A 26,220-nucleotide genomic window follows, 5' to 3' on the forward strand; every position below is an offset into this window, starting at 1 on the left:
TTCAGATTCTTTCTCAAAGTCAGGTTCAGGGACCTCCCAGAACCTGCATCTGTGTCACGTAAAAAGCTTGTTAAAAGTGGAGGTTGTAAGATCCTACCCTAGACCTACCTGATCAGCTTGACTGCTGGGGGAGCCCAGGATGGATACTTAGCAAGTCCCCAGATGGTTCTTAGTGACACAGAAATTGGAGACCTGCTGATCTAAGAAGAAATAAAGAGGTAGCACTTCAGTTTGCAATTGCCTGATAGTTTGTTTTAACAGTGATAGATTTTTTTGAAAAATATTTGGGATTGCACTTTGGCTTAAGCTAACACTTGCCTTATTTATTATATTTAATAGGATAAAATAGAAAAAAGAAAGTACCATAACTAAGTAAATGGATGTTTCTATTTTCTGTTATTCCCGAGTTGTCTTTTGTAGCATGTATTACTCTTAGAATGAAAACCAATACATGACGAAAAAGCAAATAATAATTTAAATTTGGTAGTAATGGGCAAACTGGCAATTTCATGGTAGTACTTTCCTTTTTTCTCTAATATGCTTTGAGCAAGTCCTCCCAAAAGAGGTTGAACTGCTAGTTGCCTTTCCTCCTTAGGCTAAGCAGCAATTAGGGTTGAAATCAAAAGTAGGATAGGTATGTTAATTGTTTTATTTTGTGTATGTATACACACGCATATGTAAATGACTGACATATAAAATGATTGATAATTATTGATAGGGTCCTTATCCCCTTGACTGTCACAACAGCACTGTAACAGAGGCAGAGTTAGAGTATTTTTATTTCCCTTTTTGTGGATCAGCACACAGAGACTTAAAACTTTATTCAAAGTCACGCACCTAGTAAATGCCAAAGCCAGAAACCTCCCCAAATCTTGTGACCTCTTTGGGTGTCTTAGTGGAGTTGTGTACCTACTACTCCAAACTTTATTTTAATAGCAAGAATGAAGATGAGGATGAAGTGATGATGATCACCATACCATCATTATCATCAAACAAAAGCCAGTGTTTATTAATAATTCTACTATAGGTGAGGAACTGTGCCAAGCACATCATGCATATCGTCTGCTTTAGTGCTGACAACATCCCTCTGAGATAACATCCCAGTAGGATAGCTGCTCTGCACCCCACTTGACAGGTGAGAAAACTAAAGCCCATTGACACTGAATAACTTGTTCAAGACCACACGGCTGTTAAGCAGCAGGACCAGACCTTGAAGAGCTGGGATGGGCTTACCTCAAGGGTCATGCTCTTCATTGTCACACTGTAGAGAGCAGCAGTGATGTCCTTGAGTTGACAAACTACCACGAGAGCAGAGAGTCTTTCCTCACTCCTAGACTTTGAGCCTGCTCCCCACCAGCAGTCAGGCTGGACAGGTAAGAGGGAGGTAGAGAATGGTTCTTGGGGACATCGTGTTCCTTGGGATTCAGAATTATTGGTCTTTATTTTTCACTTGACTTCCCAAGTCCAGGAATAAACTATAAAGCAAAACCCCCTCAGGCAGGAGCTATCATGAGCACCCTTTTTCCTTTCGCAGCTGGCACAAATTTGAAAGAAATGAGCTGTTGCTTATACAGTTTGTGGAGTGTTTTGATTTGAAAGATTCTATGCCAAAGGAGCAGCTGTCACTTGGAGACTGTTGAGGAGTCACATAAATGGCAGGGTTTTCTAAGAATATAGTTGTTCTGAAGGGTTTAGTGCTGGAGCAGATTCTCCTTTCCCAGACAGAGGGATGGATTGTGGAGGGGAGCAGAGGTTGGAAAATTGAGTTTTCCTAGGTAGTGATCGAAGGATTTGAAAATCTTTGATCACAGTGAAGGATCTTTAGTTATAACTCTCCTTAAGCCTGGTACTGAGATATCAGAAATAAGTAGAAAATGCAGAGAATCTATCTGCCTTAAGTACAGAACTGGTGCTTCTGAGATGTACTCAGCTCTAAGGATCTTTCTAAACTAGCCGAGAATTATGTTCAACAATCTCTACATACATGTTTTATTTTAACATACCTACCAGAGGGTTCATTTTTCATTCTTTCTTCCACCATTTTTTATTCCATCATCTTAAACAGTTACATTTTTTATAGCCACATGTTAAATATCTCTTTTTTATTAGAAAAAGGAACAGTATTTTTTTCTGTTCTAAAAATCCCATTGTTCAGAAATTAATGAAGTAGAATATCAGAATCCTCCTTAATGCAACTTCTTAGAGATAATCACTCTCAAGAGTTTTGATGTGTATCATTTCAGACTTTCTTTGCATGTACTTGTTTTTACTCAAACTGATTTTGTTGTAAATATTATTTTGCAAATTATTTCTTATTTTTTAAAAACAATGGTAAATATCCTCCATCAGCCCTTATGGATCTACCACATTCTTTGGCCTCATAACTTTACCATGATTTATTAAGCCAATCACTTATTGATGGATATTTAGGTTATTTTAGTTTTGCACTGTTAAAAACAATGCTACACTTTTAAATAAATTTTATTAGAGTATAGTATGCTCCACTTAAGGTAGTTTTATAACTTTATTTGTAAGGTAAGTTCCTGGGACAAAAGGTTCTTCACATTCTTCCCAATAATAGAATTGAACAAGTGAACAAAATTAATTATTAGTGAGAAGTGTGTTGTTATATAATTATTACACATTTGTATTCCTGGGAAAAATTTGTGAAGAGCAATGTACTCATCTTTCTTTATATCTAATCCCCGGTGTATGTACCTTATCACTTTTCTCCACCCCTGTTGCTTCATTAAATCAGCATTCCTCAGCACAAATCTAATGAGATTTACTAATCAAAGCAACATTCACTGTAGTGCCAGGTACAGTACCTGGCAATGATGGAAATTTGAAAAAGAAAAGAGAATATGTTTGTGCCACATTTTAGACTCCACATACAAGGGGGAGTGGGATGGAATGGGATGGACAGGGAGGGTGGGATTAGTAGATGCAACCTATTACATTCAGAGTGGATAAGCCGTGAGGTCCCACTGTATAGCATAGGGAACTATATCTGGCCTCTTAAGATAGAACATGGTAGAGGATAGTATGAGAAAAAGAATGTGTGTATATGTATGACTGGGTCACTATGCTCTGCAGCAGAAATTGGCACAACACTATAAATCGACTATAGTTTAATTTAAATATTTTTCTAATTTTAAAAAAGAATATTTTCTCTCTCCATTGAGGTTAGTTAGTCTCTTAAAAGAATACTCGATATCACAGAGAGATTACGTGGCTCGTCAGGACCCACAGCAAGTCCTTGATTATACAGGAATTGCACTAATATCCCTGAAACCCTTCCTCGGTCTGACCATCACACAGAGTCACAGTGTAGATAATTAGAAATAAGGCCCTATTCATTTTTACTAGTGACAAGGAGGTCTAGAGCAAATTGCCTAAATTAACAAATTAATATTTACACAGTGTGACCAAACTTTTTAAGAATTCATACATTAAATTAATTTATATCATGGATGCTCATCATAACAAACCCTCACTAAATGTTGGCATTGAACATGGTCTGCCCAATAGAGATTGCAAAGAGAACTCATGTACCAACCCCTGGTCCCTCGCAGATAGAAAAATATCATGAAAGAGTGTGTCTTCAAGTTTAATTTTCAAAAATTGCATCTTGCTTATCTCCGTGTTTAGTTTATTGCTTGTCAAAGTGAGAAAGGACTAGTTTCTCTGATCTTTTCACAAGTCACCACAAGCAATTGTTAAGAGAGTAAATGCTGTCAATTAACACCCAATTAAATAGGACATTTTTTTTTGTCAGTATAAATCGTCTTCTTAGGCTGACATGAACTTTACCATTTTCAAACCTGAAATTATTACTCTGATTACCATGTTCTTTAGAGATGTAATTCAGTCTCTCTGTGGAGTGACTGTTCTCTGGGAAAAAAAAAAATGATAAAGTTTAACATTTCCTTTATGCAGAGAAAAAAAATTAAAGCATAAATATTCCATATTTAAACAAATAACACCATAGAAGAAAAGGAATGTAAATGCCTTATGTTGTACAAGGCTAAATGAAAAATGTAATGTGAATTACTTTCTAGCTCAGCCTCATCATCAGTGCCCAGATGACTGTGTTTCTGTAGTTTTAAAAATCACTTCCATTTTCATCCAAATGCTGCTAGCCAAATAAACAGTGTGTCTCTAACACTTTTGATAATGCTTTCTGGACGAGAAATACAGATAGTATGAAAATAAGCAAAGCATACCCAATTCATCTTTCAGAGTCTCACTGTACATCAACCAGGAGTCCTCAGAGACTTGTCGAACTTTTGAACTTGTCCATTTACTCATTTGCTCAGTCAATGCATGCCAAGCATGCAACCAAATGAGTATAGGTTACTTGCCCTCTGCTTCACATCCAGCCCGTACTTGACCATGTTTGGGTCCTAGGGGCCCCACCCATCTTAGCTAATTGGATGATGGATAGGCACCAAATTATTAGTTGGTCACCAATCTATAAATGGTTGCTGGGACAGAGAGAGACTCATTCATTCATTTAGCACATTTTTGGAATGCCTGCACTGTGCAGGGAAGTGCTCTTGGTGCTGGAGATGAGTGGAGAGCAAGTTGCATTGGGTCTTTCTTCTGGAACTTAACATGGTGGTGAGGACAAGGAGCAGAGACAAGAAATATGCAAAGTAGACTGAGATCATGTTAGATAGGTTCGATGACAGAAACTAAACAGACTGATGTGGGAATGAGGTAGGCAAGGAGGTCCCTTTTATATTGGGCCATTTAAGCTGAGATGTGAATGACAAGAAGGATGAACCATGGGAAGATCTAGGTGGAACATGGAGATGGAGCAGCAGGTGCAAAGACAGAAGGGAACCTGGTGAAGTAGAGCAATAGATAGAATAACAGTGCATAGAGAACACAGTGGAGAAAGCAGAGAGTGGGCTGCAGTGAGTCATGCAGGGGCCAGTAACAGAGGGTCTCCTGGGCCCTGTAAGGCACTTGAATTTTATTCTGGATGCAGTGGGAATGCTTTATTTAAAACAAAAGGAGTGACATGATCTAATTTATTTTAAGAATTGCTTTAGCTACTGTGTACAAAATATATTTTCAGTTTACACAAGAGATAAGGGTGGCTTAAATAGAGTTTTAGTAATTAAGAGGGGAAAAAAACGTAAAGATGTAGGATATGTTTACAAGGGTGGTACATAGAACTGGCTCATAGAAGCTGGGAACAAGGTAAGGCAAGAGAGTGGTAGTGGGAGGTTGGTGGGACATGGATCAGTTGTTCCGTTTTGGACTTAGCCAGTTGAGATAACTACTAGATGCAGTAGTAGTTGTTTTAAAACAGATGAATGAATGGCCTGTTGTAGAAAGTGATAGTAGACCAATCAGTCCCTATTTGAGGAATTTGCACTAAGAAACTGAAGGGGGGAGTTGCAGATGATGGTGCAGTCCAAGCCAGAGAGCCCACGGAGAGGTCTGTATGAGCCAAAATTTTAAGGAAGCAAACACTGAATTAAAAAGAAAACCAGCTGAAGGAAAAAGAATATCAGATCAAAAGAGATAGATATCTCTTGAGGAATCGTCAGAGCGCATGGCCCAAGAGGGACCTGGGAGGTGAGTTGCCTATATCTTTCTTACTTTCTAGTTCTGTCTTGATATGCCCTTCTGAAAATATGCTGTTTTCTTATTGTAGCTTTGGTGGGTCACAGTTTCTTTCCAATAAATTAACCCAATTGAGATGAATACTTCAGTACACTAAGGACCACAAAGATGAGAAAGATAAAGTCATTGTCCTCAGTTGAGTTCACAGCCCAGTGAAGAAGAAAAGATAATAAAAGAATTGTTATGTAAAGTCCAAACGGAATGCTAAGGATGTTAAAATGCTATTTATTTGCTGTTTGGTATTGCCTGTTTTTTTGTAAGCCATCAAAAAAAGCAGATGTACAACTCATCTCTTGGAATCTGCATCAAGTAATAGAAACTGCAAACAACCATTTCTGTTAGGAAATGTATGGCATTATATAAGGTAGAGTTTCCCAAATTTGATCCCGGGATTTACCATAAGTGTATACCATGTAGACTCTTATTTATTTAATATTTTTGTGGGGTTAAACTCACTTTTGTAACTTATATACATACTGTAGCCTCATCCAAAGCAATAAAGCCCTCAAATAATAGTTTGTTTTGCTATTTATAGAGTTTTCTAATATCATAAAAATAAATACAGATTGTGACAGTAAAGAGCTGACCTGTGTGTAGCTAAAATCATGTCACCACCACTAGGGCTACAATTGCCAATTCTCATAAAGACTGACATGGAGAGAAGAACACTAGGCTCAGATGTGCAAGATCTGACTTTGAACTTGACTCCTTCACCAAGGAGCAAATCTGCAGTTCTGGGGGAAGGAATCTCCTTTCCCCTCAGTAATAAAATGAATATACACATTCCCTACCCACGAAGTGATTATAAGGATCAAATAAGCCAGAGGATGTTCAGATGCTTTGCAAAAGAAGAAGTGTCCAGCCAATGATGGTGCTCATTAAGAATGTAGCTGTGGACTATAATGATTATACATATGGCTTCCTGATTTAAGTGCCGCTTGGTCAGTGCTGGCACTTAAAAACCAAAAAGATTATTGTCTCCTCTAAGTTATGCTCCAGAATCCTGCAGCTCTTTAAACATGACTTCACTTATTATCAGAACCACACAAAATGGACTGTACTCCAAATAATTTCCAATTATTTCTAGCAAGCAAGCCTTGTCTTCCCAACTATATAAAGGAGCCCCCAGGGAAGGCACCTTCTTTTATCAAATGAGTTCATTATGAATAGACTGTACATTATAGTATGTGGCATGGCATGAGCAAGGATTTAGTGCCACTTATTGCCTACAGCCCTGGTAAGAAATAATTAAGCTCTCTGAATCTATTTCCTAATTTGTAAAAGGGGAATAATAATCACTGTTTTGTAAGAGTTTTGAGAACTTTAATGAAAAAATGACAGTTAATTGCTTAATGGTACCTCAGCTTTAGCAAGCTCCAAATAAATATCAGCAAGTCTCATTACATTGCATGAAGGATAAGAATTACTAATGACATTGGTGACATCTACATTAGGAGTCTATGATTTTAAGTATCACAGTACCCACCTCCTAAGGTTACTGAGAAAATTAAATCAAAGCTCTGACATGTAAACAGTGACACATGATAAGTGCTTAATAAATAGTCTTTGCTATCTTCATCAGTGTTTACTACAGAAAGTTTTACTTTGAATAAAGCAGGGTATGATGACAAGTTTCTTAGTTGTAGAAAATTCTGTGTTAAATCACAATTGATTGTCTATGTTATCTGTATTCTGTCATCCAAAAAATACTATAGGAATTTAGCTTAATGTCGGAAAATAATAGGTGTTCAAAAGATACTATGCTATAAACAGGAGATATTAGCATCTGTTTGAATACCTAGAGCTCTTTACTGATAAAGAGCTAGACATGTGGTATACACACTACCTACTTGTGGCAACAAACCCTTGAAATGTGGCTAGACTGAACAGAGGTATGTTGTAAGTGTGAAATACACACCAGATTTCAAAGACTTAGAATGAAAAAACATTAAAAATTTTATTGGTAGTGTTTGCATTGGTTAGACATTGACATGGTAACATTTGGGGTATATTGGTTTAAATAGATAGATCCATGTAAATTCATTTTACCTATTTGTTTTTGCTTTTATAATGAGCTACTAAAAATTTTTAAATTAATCACATGGTCTCATTTATGGTCTGCATTATAGTTCTCTTGGACTGCACTAATCTAAGCCATTTCATAGTTCAAATGTTGACAAAATACTGCAGCTCAACTTAACAGTAGCAAAATTTTTTTTGGAATTTTAATGTAAATTATTTTTGTACTAGTTTTTATGTGTTGAAGCCTCTTTCTAAACTTACTGTTTTGTAGCAAGTCACGACTTTAAGTGGGGAGAGATTGGTCGTCTCTTCTGTTACTGGTTTATATCTTAGTGTATGTAAAACATATTATTTTGTAAGATAAAAAATGTAAGGTAGTTGTTTTCCACTGAATTAAAGTATAGAGAAAGTAACACTTTGCCCTAAAACTAACAAAATAACAAACACAGAAATGAATAGTTTATTATTACATACATAATCTTGAGGTGGAATCAATGGCTGAAATTAGGGGATGAGTCTGAGAACAATAGTGGATTGCTTACATATCAATAGTATTTGGATTGGTTTATATTAGTAAAATATTGCTTTCAGTAGTGCCATTATGCCCCACAATAATGTTTTGATTGTAGAAGACTATCATGTCCTATATGATAGACCACATTAATTTATGAATCCAATGGATTTTTACTGAAAATAATCTTACATAACATGCTACATTTCCAAATCTCCATCAGGAAGATGGTATATATGAGAGGGTGGCCTTTTAATGAGTTGATTTAGGTGATTTTTGATATGAACACATTTTACCCAAAATGTGTCAATAATTTTTTAAATCTTATATGGATGCACATGTTTCAGCCCTGTGTAGTTCTGAGTATCCAAGCTTTTGAGCAGGTTATAAAATGAAGAGCCCTTGTCAGCTAAGGGCAGAGAGAAAACTGCTTTACTTTATGGAAATCTTCTTAACAACATTCCAGAAACTTTCTGAAGCATCCAAAATAACTTCCTATAAAGAGGCATTAAGCACCAACTTGCTTTAAGCACCAACTTGCTTTAGCTTAGAATTCATATTTCACAAAATACAACAAACAGAACATCTCTGTATCTGCAGTCCTGTCGCCTGTGCTTTCCTCCTTTGTCCTATGGGATTTTAACAACATGCCCTTTTCCAAATTTACAACTGATTTGCTCTTCCAATTTTCATCTATAAGTCTGTCTTTTTCCTTTTGGAGTGCAGAGAGTGTTAGCTTCCACAGCTAGCCCAGGAAAGCCACATGCATGGCTAAAATCATATGCATTTACAGTGACCACCACAGGTGCAAGATGGGTCCATTCAAAGAGATGCTACAGAAGTTCCCCTAGTGGCTCAGTGGACACAAATCTGACTAGCATCCATGAGGACACAGGTTCGATCCCTGGCCTCTCTCAGTGGGTTAAGGATCCAGTGTTGCCGTGAGCTATGGTGTAGGTTGTAGACGTGGCTGATCTTGCGTTGCTGTGGCTGTGGTGTAGGCTGGCAGCTACAGCTCTGATTGGACCCCTAGCCTGGGAATCTCCATATGCTATGGGTGCAGCCCTAAAAAAAAAAAAAAAAGAAAAAATAGACGAAGAGATGCTACAAATTGAATGTTGTCTCAGAATGTGCCTTGAGGGTCTATTCATGAAGAGAAGCAGTTTTAACTAGCGACTGAAAAGTGAATAAAAAGGACTTCTGTGGATATACTGAAAAGGGCTTTGGAAACTTTCAAGGACTGCAGAGGTTAACTGCAGAGCTTCTATTGTCATTGGATAGTATTTCTAAATGCTGGTCTTCTTATTGACAGGGGTATGCCCCCTGCTTACTCTTCTGCTCAGTCATGATGAGCTGCTTTTGTGGTGCAGGTAGACAGAAGGTTGTGGGGAAGGGACAGAAAAAGAGCAGGACAGCATAGAGAGAATTCTGAGATGATTTTGAAAGAGATATAAGGAAGAAAAGGGGTGTTATTTCAAGAGATGGTGTGTGTGTGAAAGACAGTAACCAAACTAAGAAGGAAGAAGGAAGAGAGAACATGGGGCTTGCTCCATGCTCAGTGATGGCAACTCTTTTCTTGAGCTTCCATGCTGTTCCAGGACTGTGCCGTGTATTTTACACACATGTGATCTTCACAGTCAAAGGTAGTACTAGTCCCATTTATGAACAGGAAAACCAAGCCTCAGAGGCCTAGATGTTAGATTGAACCATATGACATTGCCATATCCCAATCAAAATATTGGCAGCATCATATGATTCAACCTACTACTTTTCACAAGGACACAGAACTGGTAAATTTTGGAATGAGCATTCAAATGCAACTCTACCTGGCCCCAAAACACTCTATTGTCTCACTTCAATGTGAAATCTAAAATAGCTGAACTAATAGCAATAAAGGGTAAAAGGATGGTTGCCTGGAGATGCAGGGGTCACATAAAAGGGGAGATGTGGCCTAAGGTTATAAACTTCTAGATGTAAGGTGAGTAAGTTCTGGGGATCTAATCTACAGCATGGTAACTTTAGTCAACAGTACTGCACTGTGTACTTCAAAGTTGCGAAGATCTTAAATATTCTCATCCCCCCCCACACACAAAAGGTAATTATGCAACGTGATGGAGGGGTCAGCTAACCTTATTGTGCAATATCTGTATCAAATCATCATGGTGTACACCCTAAACTTACATAATGTTATATGTCACATGTATTAATAAAGCTAGAAAAATAAGTGAATAGTAATGATAGATGGGGGGGGGGGAGAAAGAATTTGAATACTTTCAAATAGAAAGGGGGTTGAAAACCACCCTTTACTGGCTCCTTTCATAAATGTACCCTGAAATAGTGAAGGCTCTGAAAAATCCGGCAGAAGAGAAATCTGTTTATCTCTCTTAACCCAGTATTTCCCAAACTCATCTGATCATAGGACCTTATCTTTAATATAACATCTATTGTTAACATCACACAACTATGCTTCCACAGGACACACTTTGGAAATGTTAAGCCAGACATTAGAAAATTTTCATTCTAATTGAAAAAGAAGAGTTCTGTCTCTTAAAAGGATCACTTAAAATTAAAAGCTTCCATGCTGCCTCAGACACATTCTCTTTCCAATTTATGGATCTGCTTTTGACAGAGGCAGAAATGGTGTTCTCTGGGTTAACCCATTCAAACCTACCATGTCCATTCATTAGTCAATGTGTTATATTGAGCACCGACTCTGCTAGCCTGACTTAGACAGCGACAGTGCTGAGAGAGGTGGATAAAGATCTAAGAGCTACGAAGCACCTCATGTGGTGGAAACATCGATCAAATGAAAATGGAGGGGAAGAAAGGGTCAAGAACGTCTCTTGTAATTTTATCTTAGGTGACCAAGTAATTAGCGGATTTTAAACTGGAGGTGTGTCTTAATCATACTCCATTTTCCTTGATTATAAAGAGATAATTCATGAGCATGTAGCCAGACAAAACTTACTAATGAATAATGACCACAGTCTTATGCCCCAGCACCTCACCCATGAAAAAGCACTAGGCTTTATTAATTTTGCTTCCTCCCTTCACCTCCTCTCTGAAGGAAGTGCAGAATCTGAGTAGTGACCAAGATAGTGATGATAAAAACACCTGGATGAACCTGAGCTCTTCTGAGGCAGTCAAGTAAATGTCCCCCAAGAATAAAGTAGGACTGGAATTTGTATTGAGTTGCTGTTGTAGAACACATACAATGTTTAAGAGAATCAAGTGCAATGATTGGGATACTAAATAAGCTACACTCAGTTATATATGACAGTGCAGAGGTGCTGGGCTATGAGAACCTTGGCTTCATAGATAATGAGCCAATTTTAGGGAGTCTGCAAACTCAAAAACCAGCAGTGTCAAGCAAGTACTACCGATGAAGTAGGCAGGGTATGAAAACACCATGGTGCAAAAGGAATGGAAAAACAGCCTCTGCCACTCAGGTCTAGAAAGAACCGATGCTAAAAATAGTGTAGAAAAGTTTTAGGAGAAACTAAGTATTTGCATAATTTCTCTAAGATATTTATAAGTTACAAAGGGGAAAATAATAAACTTGGTAGTGGAGAAACCCAACAGATGCCACCCTAACCAAGGTTAACATCACCAAAAATAAGATAACATTTACATCATGGACCCCATGATGTGAGGCACTGGGATTACAAAATTGCTTCTGTGGCCTCCCTGCTATAAAAGGCATAGCTTCAAGCCAATCATGAGAAAAAAGTAAGTCAACCCAAAAAGAGACATTCTGTGAAATAATTGACTAGTAATTATCAGAAGTGCCACACATAAGACCAGTAAAAAACTTGGAACCGTTACCCATTGTAGAAGAAAAAAGAAGCCTAATAACTAAATGCAGGAGTTCCCTTGTGGTGCAGCGAGTTAAGTATCTGGCATTGTCACTGCAGTGGGCATGGGTCGCTGCTGTGGCATGGTTTCAGTCCCTGGCCTGGGAACTTCCACATGCTACTGATACAGCCAGTGTGTGTATATATATATCAATACTATACACACACACACATATGCACACACACACACATACATACAAACAAAGAATATGGGATCTGGAACAGAAAAAGGACATTAAGGGGAAAACAGTTGAAATTTGAAAAAGATCTAGTTCAGTTTAAAATATTGTGAGATATTAGGGAGTTCCGTCGTGGCGCAGTGGTTAACGAATCCGACTAGGAACCATGAGGTTGCGGGTTCGGTCCCTGCCCTTGCTCAGTGGGTTAACGATCCGGCGTTGCCGTGAGCTGTGGTGTAGGTTGCAGACGCGGCTCGGATCCCGCGTTGCTGTGGCTCTGGCGTAGGCCGGTGGCTACAGCTCCGATTCAACCCCTAGCCTGGGAACCTCCATATGCCGCGGGAGCGGCCCAAGAAATAGCAACAACAACAACAAAAGACAAAAGACAAAAAAAATAAATAAATAAATAAATAATAAAATATTGTGAGATATTAACAATAGGGAAGGTGGATGAAAGATATATAACTACTGTCTATGCTATTTTTTTTTGCAAATTTTCTCAGTCCAAAATTAGTTCAAACTAAAAAAGTCTAGAAAAATAAAGAGAGCAGAAAAACAAAGGAAAAGAAATGATGAGATTCAGAAACTCCAACACAGCACCAACCTGTAGAAATATAGTGTGAGCCATGAATCTGAATCACATATGTCATTTTTAATTTTCCAATAGCAACTTAAAGACAAATTTTAGCAATTTAACCCAATATATAAAAAATATTGTCATTTCAGAATGTAGTAAATATAGGAAATCACTGAGATCTTTTATATTCTTTCTGGTTCTAAGTCTTCGAAATCCAGTCTCAATTCGGAGTAGCTACTTTTCTCATTCTCAAAGGCCACATGTGGCTAATGGCTACCATGTTGGACAGCACAGCTCCAGCACCATCAAGACATGGTGTATGCACCATACATTCTGTATGCATCTCTTATTTATGCTTCTTTCTATGAGGGTTTTGTTCTTTCCTAATATAGACTCCTTCCTTCCTTCCCTCACTTATGAGCTTTATATGTTCCAGGCATTGTTCTATCCATAAAATAGAGAAAAATTCCCAACTTCATGGAGCTTCCATTCTTGAGGGAGGGATTGCCGTAAACAGTAGCTATAGTAAATAAGTAAATCATACAGTAAGTAGGAAATAGTAACTGCTCTGAGGTGGGGGTGTAGGGGCACAAACCTGGGTAAGGTGACTCAGATATGCTGGGGGTAGGAAAACTGAAAGAGGCAGGACCTAAATCAAACCCACATCACCTATGACTTTATTCTGGTTCTTCCCATCCTTTAATTTCAACAGACCATTTTGAGTGGACATAATAATGAGACAGTGAAACACCTGGTTGCCACTTTCAATGTCTGGTATAAAAGAGGTGTTAGCACTCTGAACAGCCAGCCCTCCAGTTAAACAAAGCAGAAATTTGCAGGAGTTACCTTGTAAGGACTAGGGTATCTCAGCAGAAACCAAAAGGTTTTGAAATTATGCAGTCCATTGTCATTTTTTGACCTGAGTCTAAAAAGGTTTGATGAGTAAGATTTGATTCTTTCTTGCCCTGAAATTTGAATAATTACCTACAGCCTGGTGAACTTAACATATTTGAAAAATCGATTTATTTTCCTTAGAGGATGGTGAATTTTGTTTACTCCAGTTCAATGTTTTGTTTTGTTTTTTTGTTTCTGGTCAATAATAGTTACTTATTGAAATACCTCCCAATCTCAGTTCTTTCTGGTCTGGGATGTGAGAAAAGAGTAGCTCCCAGAAAGATTATAAGGAATCCTGCAACCTCTGCCTTTCAGAATCTGAGATACCTTGAAGTTAAAAGGCAGAAAGTGCAAGAGAGACAGAGAGAGATGATTTGTCTAGTATTGTGTGTGTATTCGTCCTGCCTCTGATTTTGTGAGATACTTGTCGGTGTAGATTCTTGGGCCTAACCCCAAATATTTGTAAGGTGGAGCCTGAGAATATAAGTGGTTAATAAGATTCCTGAGTGATTCTTATGCCCACTGGGTATGAGAACCATAAATCCTGGTGCTGGAAGAGCCCAGTTTTGAATCCAGATGCTTTGCTCAGTGGCTGGGTGCTCTGAGGGTCTCTTGTAAGGAAATGACACTGGACTGCCTCCTGCATGTTGGGTCCTCTGTCTGTGAAGCCTTGTAACCAGAAGACAAGAGAATTGGGATCCAGCATCCTACCAAGCCAGGCCCAGCAGGAGGATTCTTCAGAGCTCTTAGTTGTGACATTTTAACTAACTCTTCTTTTCCCATTTTTTAATGCAGCTGGAGTCGAGGCTGCTTTTGTCTCTTTGTTTTGCTAAGGAAAATGCAGGCATTTGTTTCTGCTCCTTTTCTTTTCACTTGGTTTCCTCTATGGCAGGTATTTGTAGTCCAAGGAGGCAAGAAAGAGAACTAGGACAGACTCCAGCTTTCAAGGCCTGCCTTGTGGACCTGGGAAGGGGCATGTCGGGTCTTGAAAGATGAACCAGCAACCTCTTTGTGTACACTATGAGCGTAGGCCTTTTATCAACTGTGGTCCCATCTAAATAGCTTTTTTTAAAGTATAAAGTGTATTTTCAGGGCCTAAGAGGTAACTTGTAATTATGGGCTCTCTAATGGACCCAGGTACTGTTTAAAAGCACCAAATAAAAGAGAAACCTATGAAGTTTGTGCTCTTTAACTAGACCTTAGAGTCCTGGATGAACTTACTTTTTTATGTTACAGTCTCTTATTTTTAATTCATTTTTTTAAAATTACAAAAGTAAGAGATGCCCATTGTACAATATTCAAATAAAACAAATACATTAAGTAAGAAATGAAAGATACCCTATACCAACCACTCCAGTTCTATTCTCTGCCACTCTTTCTGGATTTTTCCATACGTATATACACACATACCATACAAACACACACACACAAGAGTAATTAGGGCACCTTAAATTGTAAATAAGACCAACTCATTTCAAAAATTTTAGATAAATGAGAGGAATCTCAGCTTACATAATCGTACTTAACTGAGGTAAGACTCTGGCTGGATCCAGGGTCTCCAATAGGGTAGTCTCTCCTCTCATCTCATGATTTCTTGGCATGTCCTCTTTCTGTGTGTCTGCCTCATTCTACTCCCTTCAGTTGACTTTCCCCCCATGTTGAAGAGGATAACTAGACCCGCAGACCTGGATTTGGTCTAGATTCAAGACAAAATAGTACCCCATCTCCCTTCAAAAATGTAGACATCCTAATCCCCAGAACTTGTAAGTATGTTGCTTGACATGGAAAAGGAGAATTTAAATGGCAGATGGAACTAAAGTTGTTTATCAACTGACCTTAACATGGGAATATTATCCTGGATTATCTAGGTGGGCCCAAAGTAATCACAAGAGTTCTTAAAAATGAAAGAAGGAGGTAGAGACTCTCATACTAAGTGAAGTAAGTCAGAAAGAGAAAGACAAATACTATATGATATCACTTATATATGAAATCTAATATATGGCACAAATAAACCTTTCCACAGAAAAGAAACTCATGTACTTGGAGAACAGACTTGTGGTTGCCAAGGGGAAGGGGGAGGAAGGGGGATGAACTGTGAATTGGGGCTTAATAGATGCAAACTATTACCTTTGGAATGGATAAGCAATGAGATCCTGCTATATAGCACTGGGAACTATATCTAGTCATTTAGGGAGCATGATAATGTGAGAAAAAGTATGTATATATGTATCTGTGAGTAGGTCACCTTGCTGTACAGTAGAAAATTGACAGAACACTGTAAACCAACTATAATGGAAAAAACAAAAATCATTTAAAAAATAAATAAATAAATAAAAGCTGACTAAGAAAGAAAGAGGGAGATAAATTAGAGTTAGAAAAAGAGATGTGACAATGGAAGCAGGATCAGAGAGATGTAATGTGGGAAGGACGGACGCAAACCTCCACCGCTGGATTTGAAGACAAGCGGAGCCATGAATGGAGGAACTGGATAGCCTCTGGAAGCTGAAAAAGGCAAGGAAATGGTTCCTCCCCACTCAGTCTCCAGAGGGTAATGCAGTCATACTAACACCTTCAGACCTTGGTCATATTTCTGATCTACATAATGATAGTAAATGTGTGTTCTTTTGCACCACCAAGTTTATGGTAATTTGTTCTGGCATCCATGGAAAACTAATAAAGGGCCCCAAAGGCAAAAGATTTCTTCTCCTCAAAAAATCCAAATTTTAAAAAAATCCTTGGGAAGCTTCTTACCAGCCTAGCTTGGTTCTCAAGCAACCTCCGTCCCTGTCACCATGATCAACAAAGTTAGTATTTGATTACCCTTTATGTCAGGCAGAGGGGATCAAGAGATGTGACTGACAGCCCTTCTCCTCAGAATCATGTTAACTGTCCTGAGAACAGAGAAATTCCCCCAGGGAATATCGTGCAGGTTTGTAGTTTATAGTTTGTGGTTTAGAATGGATTTATGATGTTTATTTTGTTCTATAATTTGCTTCATTCTCTTTGTAACATATTTTGGAGATATTTCCACTTTAATTCATATAGATCCTACTTTGTTCTTTTTAGTAGCTACATGCTATTCCATTGGTTAGAGGAACCAAGCTTATTTAACCAAGTTTTCTGTTAATGGAAAGTTAGGATGTTTCCAACTGTTGCTTACAAAAAAGACCGAACAGTGTGTCCTTCAGTATGTCTCTAGGAGCAGTGGTCCCTACCAAATAGGTCCAGGTCTAAACTCTCAGTAACTGTGAGTGGGACCTTGTTTGGAACTAGGGTCTTTGCAGATGTAATTAAGTTCAGGGTCTTGAATGAGATCATTGTAGATTTAGGATGAACCCTAAATCCAGTGACAAGTGTCCTTATTAGATACAAAAAAGAAGAACACATAAAAACACAGGAGAAGGCTACATGAAGATGGAGGCAGAGATAGGAGGGATGCTAAGAATTGCCACATCCACCAGAAGCCAGGGGAGAGGCTTGCCATAAACTCTCCCTCAGGGCCTCTAGAAGGAACCAACTCTTCTGAGATCTGATGTCTGATTTATGGCCTCCAAACTGTCACAAGATAAACTTCTTTTGGTTTAAGCCACCCAGTTAATGGTGCTTTCTTAGGGCAGCCCTAGGAAACAAAAACACACGGGTTGTGGGAGCAACCGGTTCTCCTGCCTCCTTGTTTTTTTTAGCTTCTGTTCATCTCTCAGTCACCTGGGAAGACCAAGGACTAGAAGGTCAGATCACAGAAACCAGAGCCCATAAGAGTCATTTCAATCTCCATTTCTTGTGAATGGGCTTTGTGATTTTCCTTCTAGGCCCATTTTGTTTAAACAAATGATGAAATTAGTTTGCTCTTTAGAGTCAGCTCCCAGCAGCTGTGTGGGCAGGAGGCAGACCTTGTGTGAAAGGAGTGGCCAAGCAAAGGGAAGGCTTAGGCAGGATACTCCTCTCACGTGATCCATTGCACTATAGGTCTTCGGTGACTGTGCACAAGAGGAATGAGTAAATAGGCAAATGAAGGAAGGAGGGAGGGAAGGAAGGGAGGGTGGGGGAAGACAGATAAAGTCAACTATGACTATGACAAAGGGAGACCTTTCAATGAATACCCAGTAGAGCATCTTGCTAAAAATTAAGCCCTTTATATTTAATTCACAAACGTGGCTGAAAATGCTCATAATGTGCTTGGTGTGTACTACAGTCACACAGGCTAGCCATGTCCCCACTGTCACCACCCCTACCACTGCTGTTTCAAGTCACATATTGAAGTGCAGTGAGCGATACCTCAAGCAGAGAGCTAGGCATCTGATTATTTTTTTTTTTTTTTATCAGTAAAGCACTAAAAACAAAACCAACAAAGAAAGGCAGTAAGGCACACAGGTATAATCACAGTAGACAGGGGTCTTTACTGCATTGAGCTTTTTCTCATCTGGCTTCTGACTTATGTGAAAGACCATTAGGCCAAGTAGCTCATGCTGGTCATTAGCAGCTGCATTTTAACCTCAAGCTTGAATGTTTTGGGGAGGTAGGAGGAGAAAGAAAGAAAGAGCAGATGTTGATATGCCTGTTTTCAGGGTGTGTAGTGTATCACTGCCTGTCCTTAAGCCTACTGAAGGAGACAGGGTATGTGATGGAAGATCATGGGAAATGGAGCAGCTCTAAGAAACCCCTGCTGTTGTTCCTGCTAGAGCAGATATAATGCCTGAATTTGGCTGTTGGCCTCCCAGCAGGTACATGGCCTTGGGTCCTGCCACTCCCCCTTCTGGAGTCCCCTCCCCTCATCAACGCCCCTTGCAAATCCTACCTCCTGTCTTCCTACCCTGGAAAGAACTTCAAGAGAACAGTTCACAGACCTTATTAAATTGGAATAGTTGATATGAATTGTAGGAGGAGGCCACTGGGGACCAGTAATTGAATAAAGATGTAAACCAGTGTTAATAAGAATTGGACCAACCAAGAATTGCAGGGTCCCAAGTGAGCACTTTTCTATTTTCACTTTTCCTCAAGCTCCTGATGAATAACCTTCTGCCCTTAGGATGCCTGAGATTTGCTCTTTTGATAGCCTCTGATGTGCTTGTTTTCTCAATGCATTGAAATTTGGTCACAGGGCAGGAGCTAGCAGAGCTCTGAAGCTTCCTCAAGAACTTGGGTCTGTGATGTATGTTTAATGTTTTCTCTCTGTTACAGAGATAAATGTCATCAGTAATTCTGATTGGCAGGCTGGTGTTTAAGGCTTTGGGAATTATCTGAGTCCCAGGGTAGCAGAAATTGTTCTCCATCCAAATATTTACAAAACATAATTAAAGAGATTGATGATGTAGGGTTCTAGAAACAATATGGTAGTGTTACGTTTTCCAGAAGTTTTCCCTTCCTCCATTTCTACTAGTTCCATCATTTCTTTTTTCCCCGTCTCTGTTTTTTTCAATTCATGATTTTTGCTTTCAGCCTGCCAAACCTTTGCAAGCTTCTGATACCTCAGACTCTGCATTGAATTTCTCCCTTGGCCCGTCTTGTTACTGCCCCTCTGTTAATTTCATCTCCTCAATATCCAAAGGCCCCCTCAGGCTTCGTAGATTAAATCTTCCATTCTTGTCATTGTCCTCCTCACTTTGCTTAATTAGATAATGTTGGAGACAGCTTTGAAGATGCGAGGTGCTGTCCCAGTGCTAAGTGGGATGGTTATAATTATTATCTTGAAGCCTCACCGTAATCTGCTTCTTCTCTCTTGTTCTTTTCTCCCTTAGTCATCTGGGTATGAATAATGAACACAGTCTTTCCTTAAATGGAAAAATGGAAATAGAGCTGAGTTCTTTTTTTCCCCCAGGATGCCTGCTAACAGAAATTGAGGCATAGCCGTGTGCTTTTGGCCTGGGAAAAGGGACAGGGAAGGTTAAGACACTGCAGTGTGTATTTTGAACAGTCATAGGCTTAGAGGTTTTTTAAATGACTTCTGTTTTTACTACCAAACCAACAAAAAAATTGCTGTAGAGAATGTGGATAATTCAGAAAAGCACACAGATGAAAAGACATATGACATGTGTTTTCACTTCCCAGATTTTGTGTATATGTGCATATGTGTGTGTGTGTGTGTATATATATATATATATATAATGTCCATATTAATCTATTTTCACACATAAAATAGGGACAACTTGAACATAATGTTTTCTAACTTACCTCTTAAATTTACTGCACTGTGAACATTTAAATTACATTTTCTTCACATCATCATGACCACAGGACCCCCTCTTATACAAGTACCACAAGTTATTTAACCCAGTCCCCATAGGTGAACAATTAGTTGGTTCCCAAACAAGAGTTAGTCTAACAATTAATTGGACTGAAATAAACAATGCTGCAATCAGTATCCTTTATGCGTAGTGAATATAGGCTTTTTAAAATAATTATTTCTTCAGTGACAATCCCTGAAATTAGATTTGCTATTCAAAGGCTATGAAAGTTTAGTTAGCATTGGGCATTGAGTAAGACACCCACAAGGTGGTAACTCATGCTACTCATCTTGGTTTGGATAAGAAAAGGAAAACCCTGTGTTGGAGGGTCTCTTTCCTGGTCTTTCCTCAGCTTGGACGACTAACACCGGATTGGTCTTCTTTCTGGATGGACATGCTTTGGGAGTATCCATTGGATTTTTAGGATAGCTCTAAAAAATGGTCCAGGGCTCCTTGTGACTCATCCCTGAAGTCATGTGTCCCCAGGATATCAGTTGTATCAAAAGCAAATTCATGTTTAAAGAATGGCCCACTGGAAAAATTTACTCAGATTTTGTGCCAAATTAGAAGAGAAATTCTAATGAAGGAAGAAGGAATATTAGTGCTTGTTGACTACCTATGCAGTGCTGACATTGTCTTCTCCTAACGATCTTAAAAGATAGTGAAGTTGCACCCTTTTATGTTTTCCTTTTTCTTTCTTTATCTTTTTTTTTTTTTGAGGACTATACCTGTGGCATAAGAAAGTTTCCAGGCTAGGGGTCGAATCAGAGCTGCAGCAGCTAGCCTATGCTACAGCCACAGCAACGCCAGATCTGCAACCTACACTGCAGCTTGCAGCAATGCTAGATCCTTAACCCACTGACCAAGGCCAGGGATTGAACCTGCATCCTCATGGATACTAGTTGGGTTCTTAACCCACTGACCAAGGCCAGGGATTGAACCTGCATCCTCATGGATACTAGTTGGGTTCTTAACCCACAGAGCCACAATGGGAACTCCTTGCCTTTATTTTATAGTTGAGCTAGAGTCAAATCCATCTCTAACTGATGCCAAAGTCTATGGTCTTTCCTCCCCTCTATAACTCAGTTTTATAGTTTTTACCACTCAGAGCAAGTTTCAAGAGCCATGAAGAATCTGCCTCTGACTTAGCTGTTTTCATCTTCTGTCAATTTTTTCCTTTCTCTTTAAATATCAATTTGGTACATATTTGGCTTTCCGAGTATTAGAAAGCAACATTTCTCTTGTTTTACATGTGGGTCATGTTTTCATTAGAATCTCTGATGTATTAAAGTATTCTTTTTTTTTTCTCCTTACCTAAAAATGTAATATATATTCATGAAGGCTTTGAATACTGTTATATATGGGATGTCATTTAACCTGCTTTGCAAAGTCTGTTTATAAAAGCAACATCTGCTTGTTGGGGGGAATGTTAACATCTTAACTCAAAGGGAACATAAACTGTGGGCTTTAGAGTGATCTTTCTACACATGTATTGACTGAATGTTTAAGGAGATTCTTAAACAGGTGTTGTACAAACCAAACAGTGGACTAGACAAGCTTATATCCATAAATTAAGGACTGTAGCAAAGACGAGGATAATATAGTATGGGTGTTATCAACCCAGGTAGACAGCTTTAGAAGCAATCTAAACCTCTAAGTCTCAGTTTCCTTTTCTGCAGAATGGGAGATAGTAAGGTTTACGTGGACAATCACTCTGCTGGTTAAATTAGTTCATGTGCTTTCAAGTGCTTAGCACAGCACTTGGTACCCAAGTTCGATGTTGGTGGATGATGGTGGAAGAAAAGATACTTTAAGAAGCAGACAAAAGGAGTTCCCGTCGTGGCGCAGTGGTTAACGAATCCGACTAGGAACCATGAGGTTGCGGGTTCGGTCCCTGGCCTTGCTCACTGGGTTAAGGATCCGGCGTTGCCGTGAGCTGTGGTGTAGGTTGCAGATGCGGCTCGGATCCCGCGTTGCTGTGGCTCTGGTGTAGGCCGGTGGCTACAGCTCCGATTAGACCCCTAGCCTGGGAACCTCCATATGCCGCAGGAGTGGCCCAAAGAAATAGCAAAAAGACAAAAAAAAAAAAAAAAAAAAAAAGAGAAGCAGACAAAACCATAGAGTGGATTTTTATTGGGAAAGCATAAAAAGTATACAAGGATGGACTTTCCTAATGTAGACATCAAGGATCTAGCATCCGGCATAAGTCACAACTGCTGCTCAGATCTGATTCCTGGTCTGGAAACTCCATATGCTGTAGCGTGGCGAAAAAGGGGGAAAAAAGTGCTATGAAGAACCCGAATTACTCTATAATTTGTTTAGTTACACTATAAATTCTTTTGGAACCATGTTCCCTTCACCCCAATTTGAGAATCTAAGGCAGCTTTGCATTCTCCTAGAAGCATGCCACATTTTGCAACATCAGAGCAACACTCTATACCAGGATAAAACTGCCCCCAAACATGGAGGTCATAGAATACATTTTCATTTTTCTGAACAAGATCGAAAGGGAGAGGGCTCTAATGGGGAAGACCCAACCCCACAGGCAGAGATCCCAACCACAGCTGTGTGCTGGATACGTTCTGTGCCCTTGAGTACTTAGAGTGTGGAAAAGAAGACAAACAGGAAAATGAAAAAGTGCAGGGCAGAGGGGAAAAGGCAACTGTATATGCAGACACTGAAAGGAATGATTTCATGTTGCAGGTTGGGGAGGAAGGAAAGGAGGGCTGCAAATGTTATGAAAACAATGGGAGCTTGGGCTTAACGGATGCAAACTATTGCTCTTGGAATGGATTTACAATGAGATCCTGCTGTGTGGCACTGAGAGCTATGTTAGATACTTACTTTGCAGCACGACAATGGGAGGAAAAATTATGTATGCATGTATGTGTAACTGGTTACCCATGCTGTACAGTGGGAAAAAAAATTTTAATTATCTCCATAGAAAAATGCAGCAGTGGCCCAGGATCTTTCAGAATCTTGGGAATTTCTATGGACCATGTGGCATATATTACACCAAAATCAAAGTCCCAGGTCACAGGTAACTCAGAAAGTCACCCATGTCCTCTCCCATTAAGTTCATCCTCCTTCTCTTTATGAGAGAGAGGGAGTAGATGATATAGGTGAGTGGAACCTGTCAGGAGACATGCCTTCATCTCTGCTTCATAAGTTCTATCTCATCTATGTTATTCTGTAATGCCTAGAATACCTAAGCCTTCAAATGCCTGAATTCTTTTTTTTTTTTATTTGTCTGTACCCATGGCATGCGGAAGTTCCCAGGTTAGGGAACATAGCAGTGACAATGCTAGATCCTTAACCTGCTGAGCCACCAGGGAAATCCAGAAATTCCTGAATTCTTTTTTTTTGTTTTTTTGTTTGGTTTTTTTTTGGGGGGGGGGTTGCTTTTTAAGGCCACACCCACAGCATATAGAAGTTCCCCAAGCTGGAGGTCAAATCAGAACTACCGCCTATGCCACAGCCACAATAATGCAGGATCCCAGCTGTGTCTGCAACCAATACCACAGCTCATGGCAATGTCAGATCCTGACCCAATGACTGAGGCCAGAGATCAAACCTGCATTCTCATGGATACCAGTCAGATTTATTTCCACTGAGCCATGACAGGAACTCCCTGAAATTCCTGAATTCTTGATATCCAAAGGAAGGTACAGACAAACCATTTCACTATGCATATACAGCCTTGTTTGTGGAGGACTCTAACTGGGTCCCACGCCTAAAGGCCTGCTTGCTCAACAGAGGGCTCTAACATGGACAAACCAGAAAGGGGCACTACTAAGGAAATGGTCTGGTCATTCAGTGATATTTGGGTGAGGTGAAGCAAAATTAGAGCCCTTCTCCACTTTCAAGTGCATTGCTAATTCCATTTACATTAGCCCCTCGATGCTTAGTATTTTCCTTTAGACACATATCATAGCCCTATTCCAGCCTTGGACAAGTGAGCTAACCTCTTTGAAAACTGAGTTGACATGTACTGAATGCCAGCTGCATATGCGATACTGTCCCAGGTGTTTGATGGATGTGGCCTCAGCCCACTCTCAAAACAACTCTACAAAGAAGGAATTATTAGTAGTAGTATTAGATATTGCTCAAGATCACACAGCAATGAGTGGACAGAGCTGGAAATGGAACTCAAGATCTTCAGCCCCAAGGATAGAACCCTCACTGGTGCTTCCAGAACCACAGATAAATTTCAGCATTTGCAAAAAAGAGACAAGACTGATCATTCTTCAGGGCAGTGGTAAGGTGAAATTTACCACTTACTGAAGTGGTAAGCTTCAGCTATCAGTGAATAGTAGGGTCCATGCCCACAAAGGGAATTCTTTTGGAAGAATCTACAGGCATAGAAATCTGGTTGGCCACAGAAAATTCACTGTCACACATCCCTGACCATAGCAAGCCAGCCCACTTGCTACACCAACAGTGCCTTTTATCTGTTCTCTATTTTTCATCTGGCCACATTGTTCCTTTCTACATTATTCTTAAGTGACTGTTCAAATAGGTTAGAATGATGGCATTTCATTTCTCAGTGGTCTTCATTCCTGGCTGCTGTGATCCTTCTTGGTGAACAAATAACTTGGCTTTTCTACAGTTCTCTGGGTTGATATGTTTCGTTTGCAGTTGCAGTATGGTCTTTCAAAGATGAATGATCAGAAACCATCACTGGAAAATCAAAAATGCACTCGGAGGCAGAGAGCCAACATAGTTTTTCTTGTTCCTTTAATTATTGTGTAGATACGCTTAGGTTTGGAGTGTTGTTATTCTTGTGGAGGAGAATTGAAGGCACATAGCTAACTCTTCAGTAAACATTTTTGAGCCCTAGTTTTGGATACAATGCAAGGCTAACACTGGGCAAAGATAAAGGGACTCCCAGAGAAATCAGAATGGAGCTCGTCTTCAGAATGGGCCAGGTAGGGGTTGTGGAAGATTATAGGCTGAGAGAGATAAGACAAAGAGAACTACTGTCCATTAGAAATGTGAAGGAATAGGCTGGGATGATTTACCCAAGAGAAAGACTACTTCCATCTGGAATGATCACTGAAAGCTTCCTAAAGGTGGTGGCGATGGAACTGGACTTAGAAGGACATAGATCATCTAGACTAGGATATGGCAGATCAGGGAGGGTGAAGGACAGTCCAGCTATGCAGAATGTATCTGGAGAGAAGCATATGATAAAGGGAATTTATGAAGCAGATTAATTTTTATAAAGAAACATGACATCATTTGATGAGATAATGAATAGGGACTGAACCAAATTCACATCTCTAACATCATTAACTACCCTTCTCCCTGGCTTGCAATGCCTCCAATTCATTACTGCCCCAGGGCCTTTTCACTTGCCATTCCCTCTGATCTGAACACTTTTCCCAGACCTTTGCAGTCCCTTACTCTGACAAAATCCTTGTTTGTTTTATAGCAAAACATATTAAACATGTCTTGTTTAATACCCTCTGCCTGGCACAGGAAATCTCACATCCATTGTGTTCCTATTTTGTGCCCACCCGTGTGTCAATATCACTTCAAAGTACTAGTTTTTATGTGATTCTAGAAAATTGAAATTTTTTATTTCTTCCTCTGAAAATGAATTTGAAAATACTTACTTCCCTTCAAGCAATGGTTCTCAGCCTGGAGAACTTTAGAATCACCCCTGGACCTTTTGAACACCCTCCCTCCCCTCAGGTGCCCAGGCCTGGCACCAGACTAGTTAAGCCTTAATCTCTATAGCTGAGGCCCAGGCTGTGCCAATATCTTTACAAAACTCCCCTGTGGTTCCGGGGGACCACCATCCCCCCCTCCCCTGAGAACCGCTGCTCTAGGTGGAGAAATCAGGGGTGGTGGCCCTCTGTGATAAGATTTCCCTTCCTTGCTTGCTCTGGTTGGGGGGAGGGAGGGTGAGTAGCTGGATCCAAAGCAAAGAGACACAGTCAGGAAGGCAGGAAGCATGATATGTTCCTGTTATTCCAGGACGAGTAAAGGCGTGTCTGCTGTGTGTCAACAAGGCACTGTCCAAAAGGGGTTCAGGGCATCAGGAACCAGAGAGAAGGGTTGGCAATGAACATTTGGGTCCCCTGAAATGCTCCCTTCTCTTGGAGATAAGACTGCTGCCTGCAGGGTTTGGTCATGAACCAAGGAGGATATTCTGGTTAGAAGGCCAAAGGGGATTTCCTTCAGATCGTCGCTGAACCAAAAGTGTTATTTCCCAGAGTGCAGTAGCATGTTCTACAATCACCGTCCCTTTTAGACTGTGATACAGAGTCATTGCCTTAGTCCACAAGGCTTGCCATGCTCTCGTTCTCCCTTCTGT

General features: G+C 39.7%; 1 protein-coding gene across 2 annotated transcripts in view; it reads left to right on the forward strand.

The window, feature by feature from the left end:
• Positions 1-26,220, forward strand: part of SYNPR (synaptoporin) — a 323,932-nt gene that overhangs the window by 213,333 nt on the left and 84,379 nt on the right. The gene's annotated exons all lie outside the window — the stretch shown is intronic.

Source organism: Sus scrofa, chromosome 13, assembly GCF_054392235.1.
Source record: "Sus scrofa isolate SSC_HxYL_T2T_F1_AM1 chromosome 13, Sscrofa_HxYL_maternal_Yorkshire_Landrace_v2.0, whole genome shotgun sequence".
NCBI lineage: Eukaryota > Metazoa > Chordata > Mammalia > Artiodactyla > Suidae > Sus > Sus scrofa.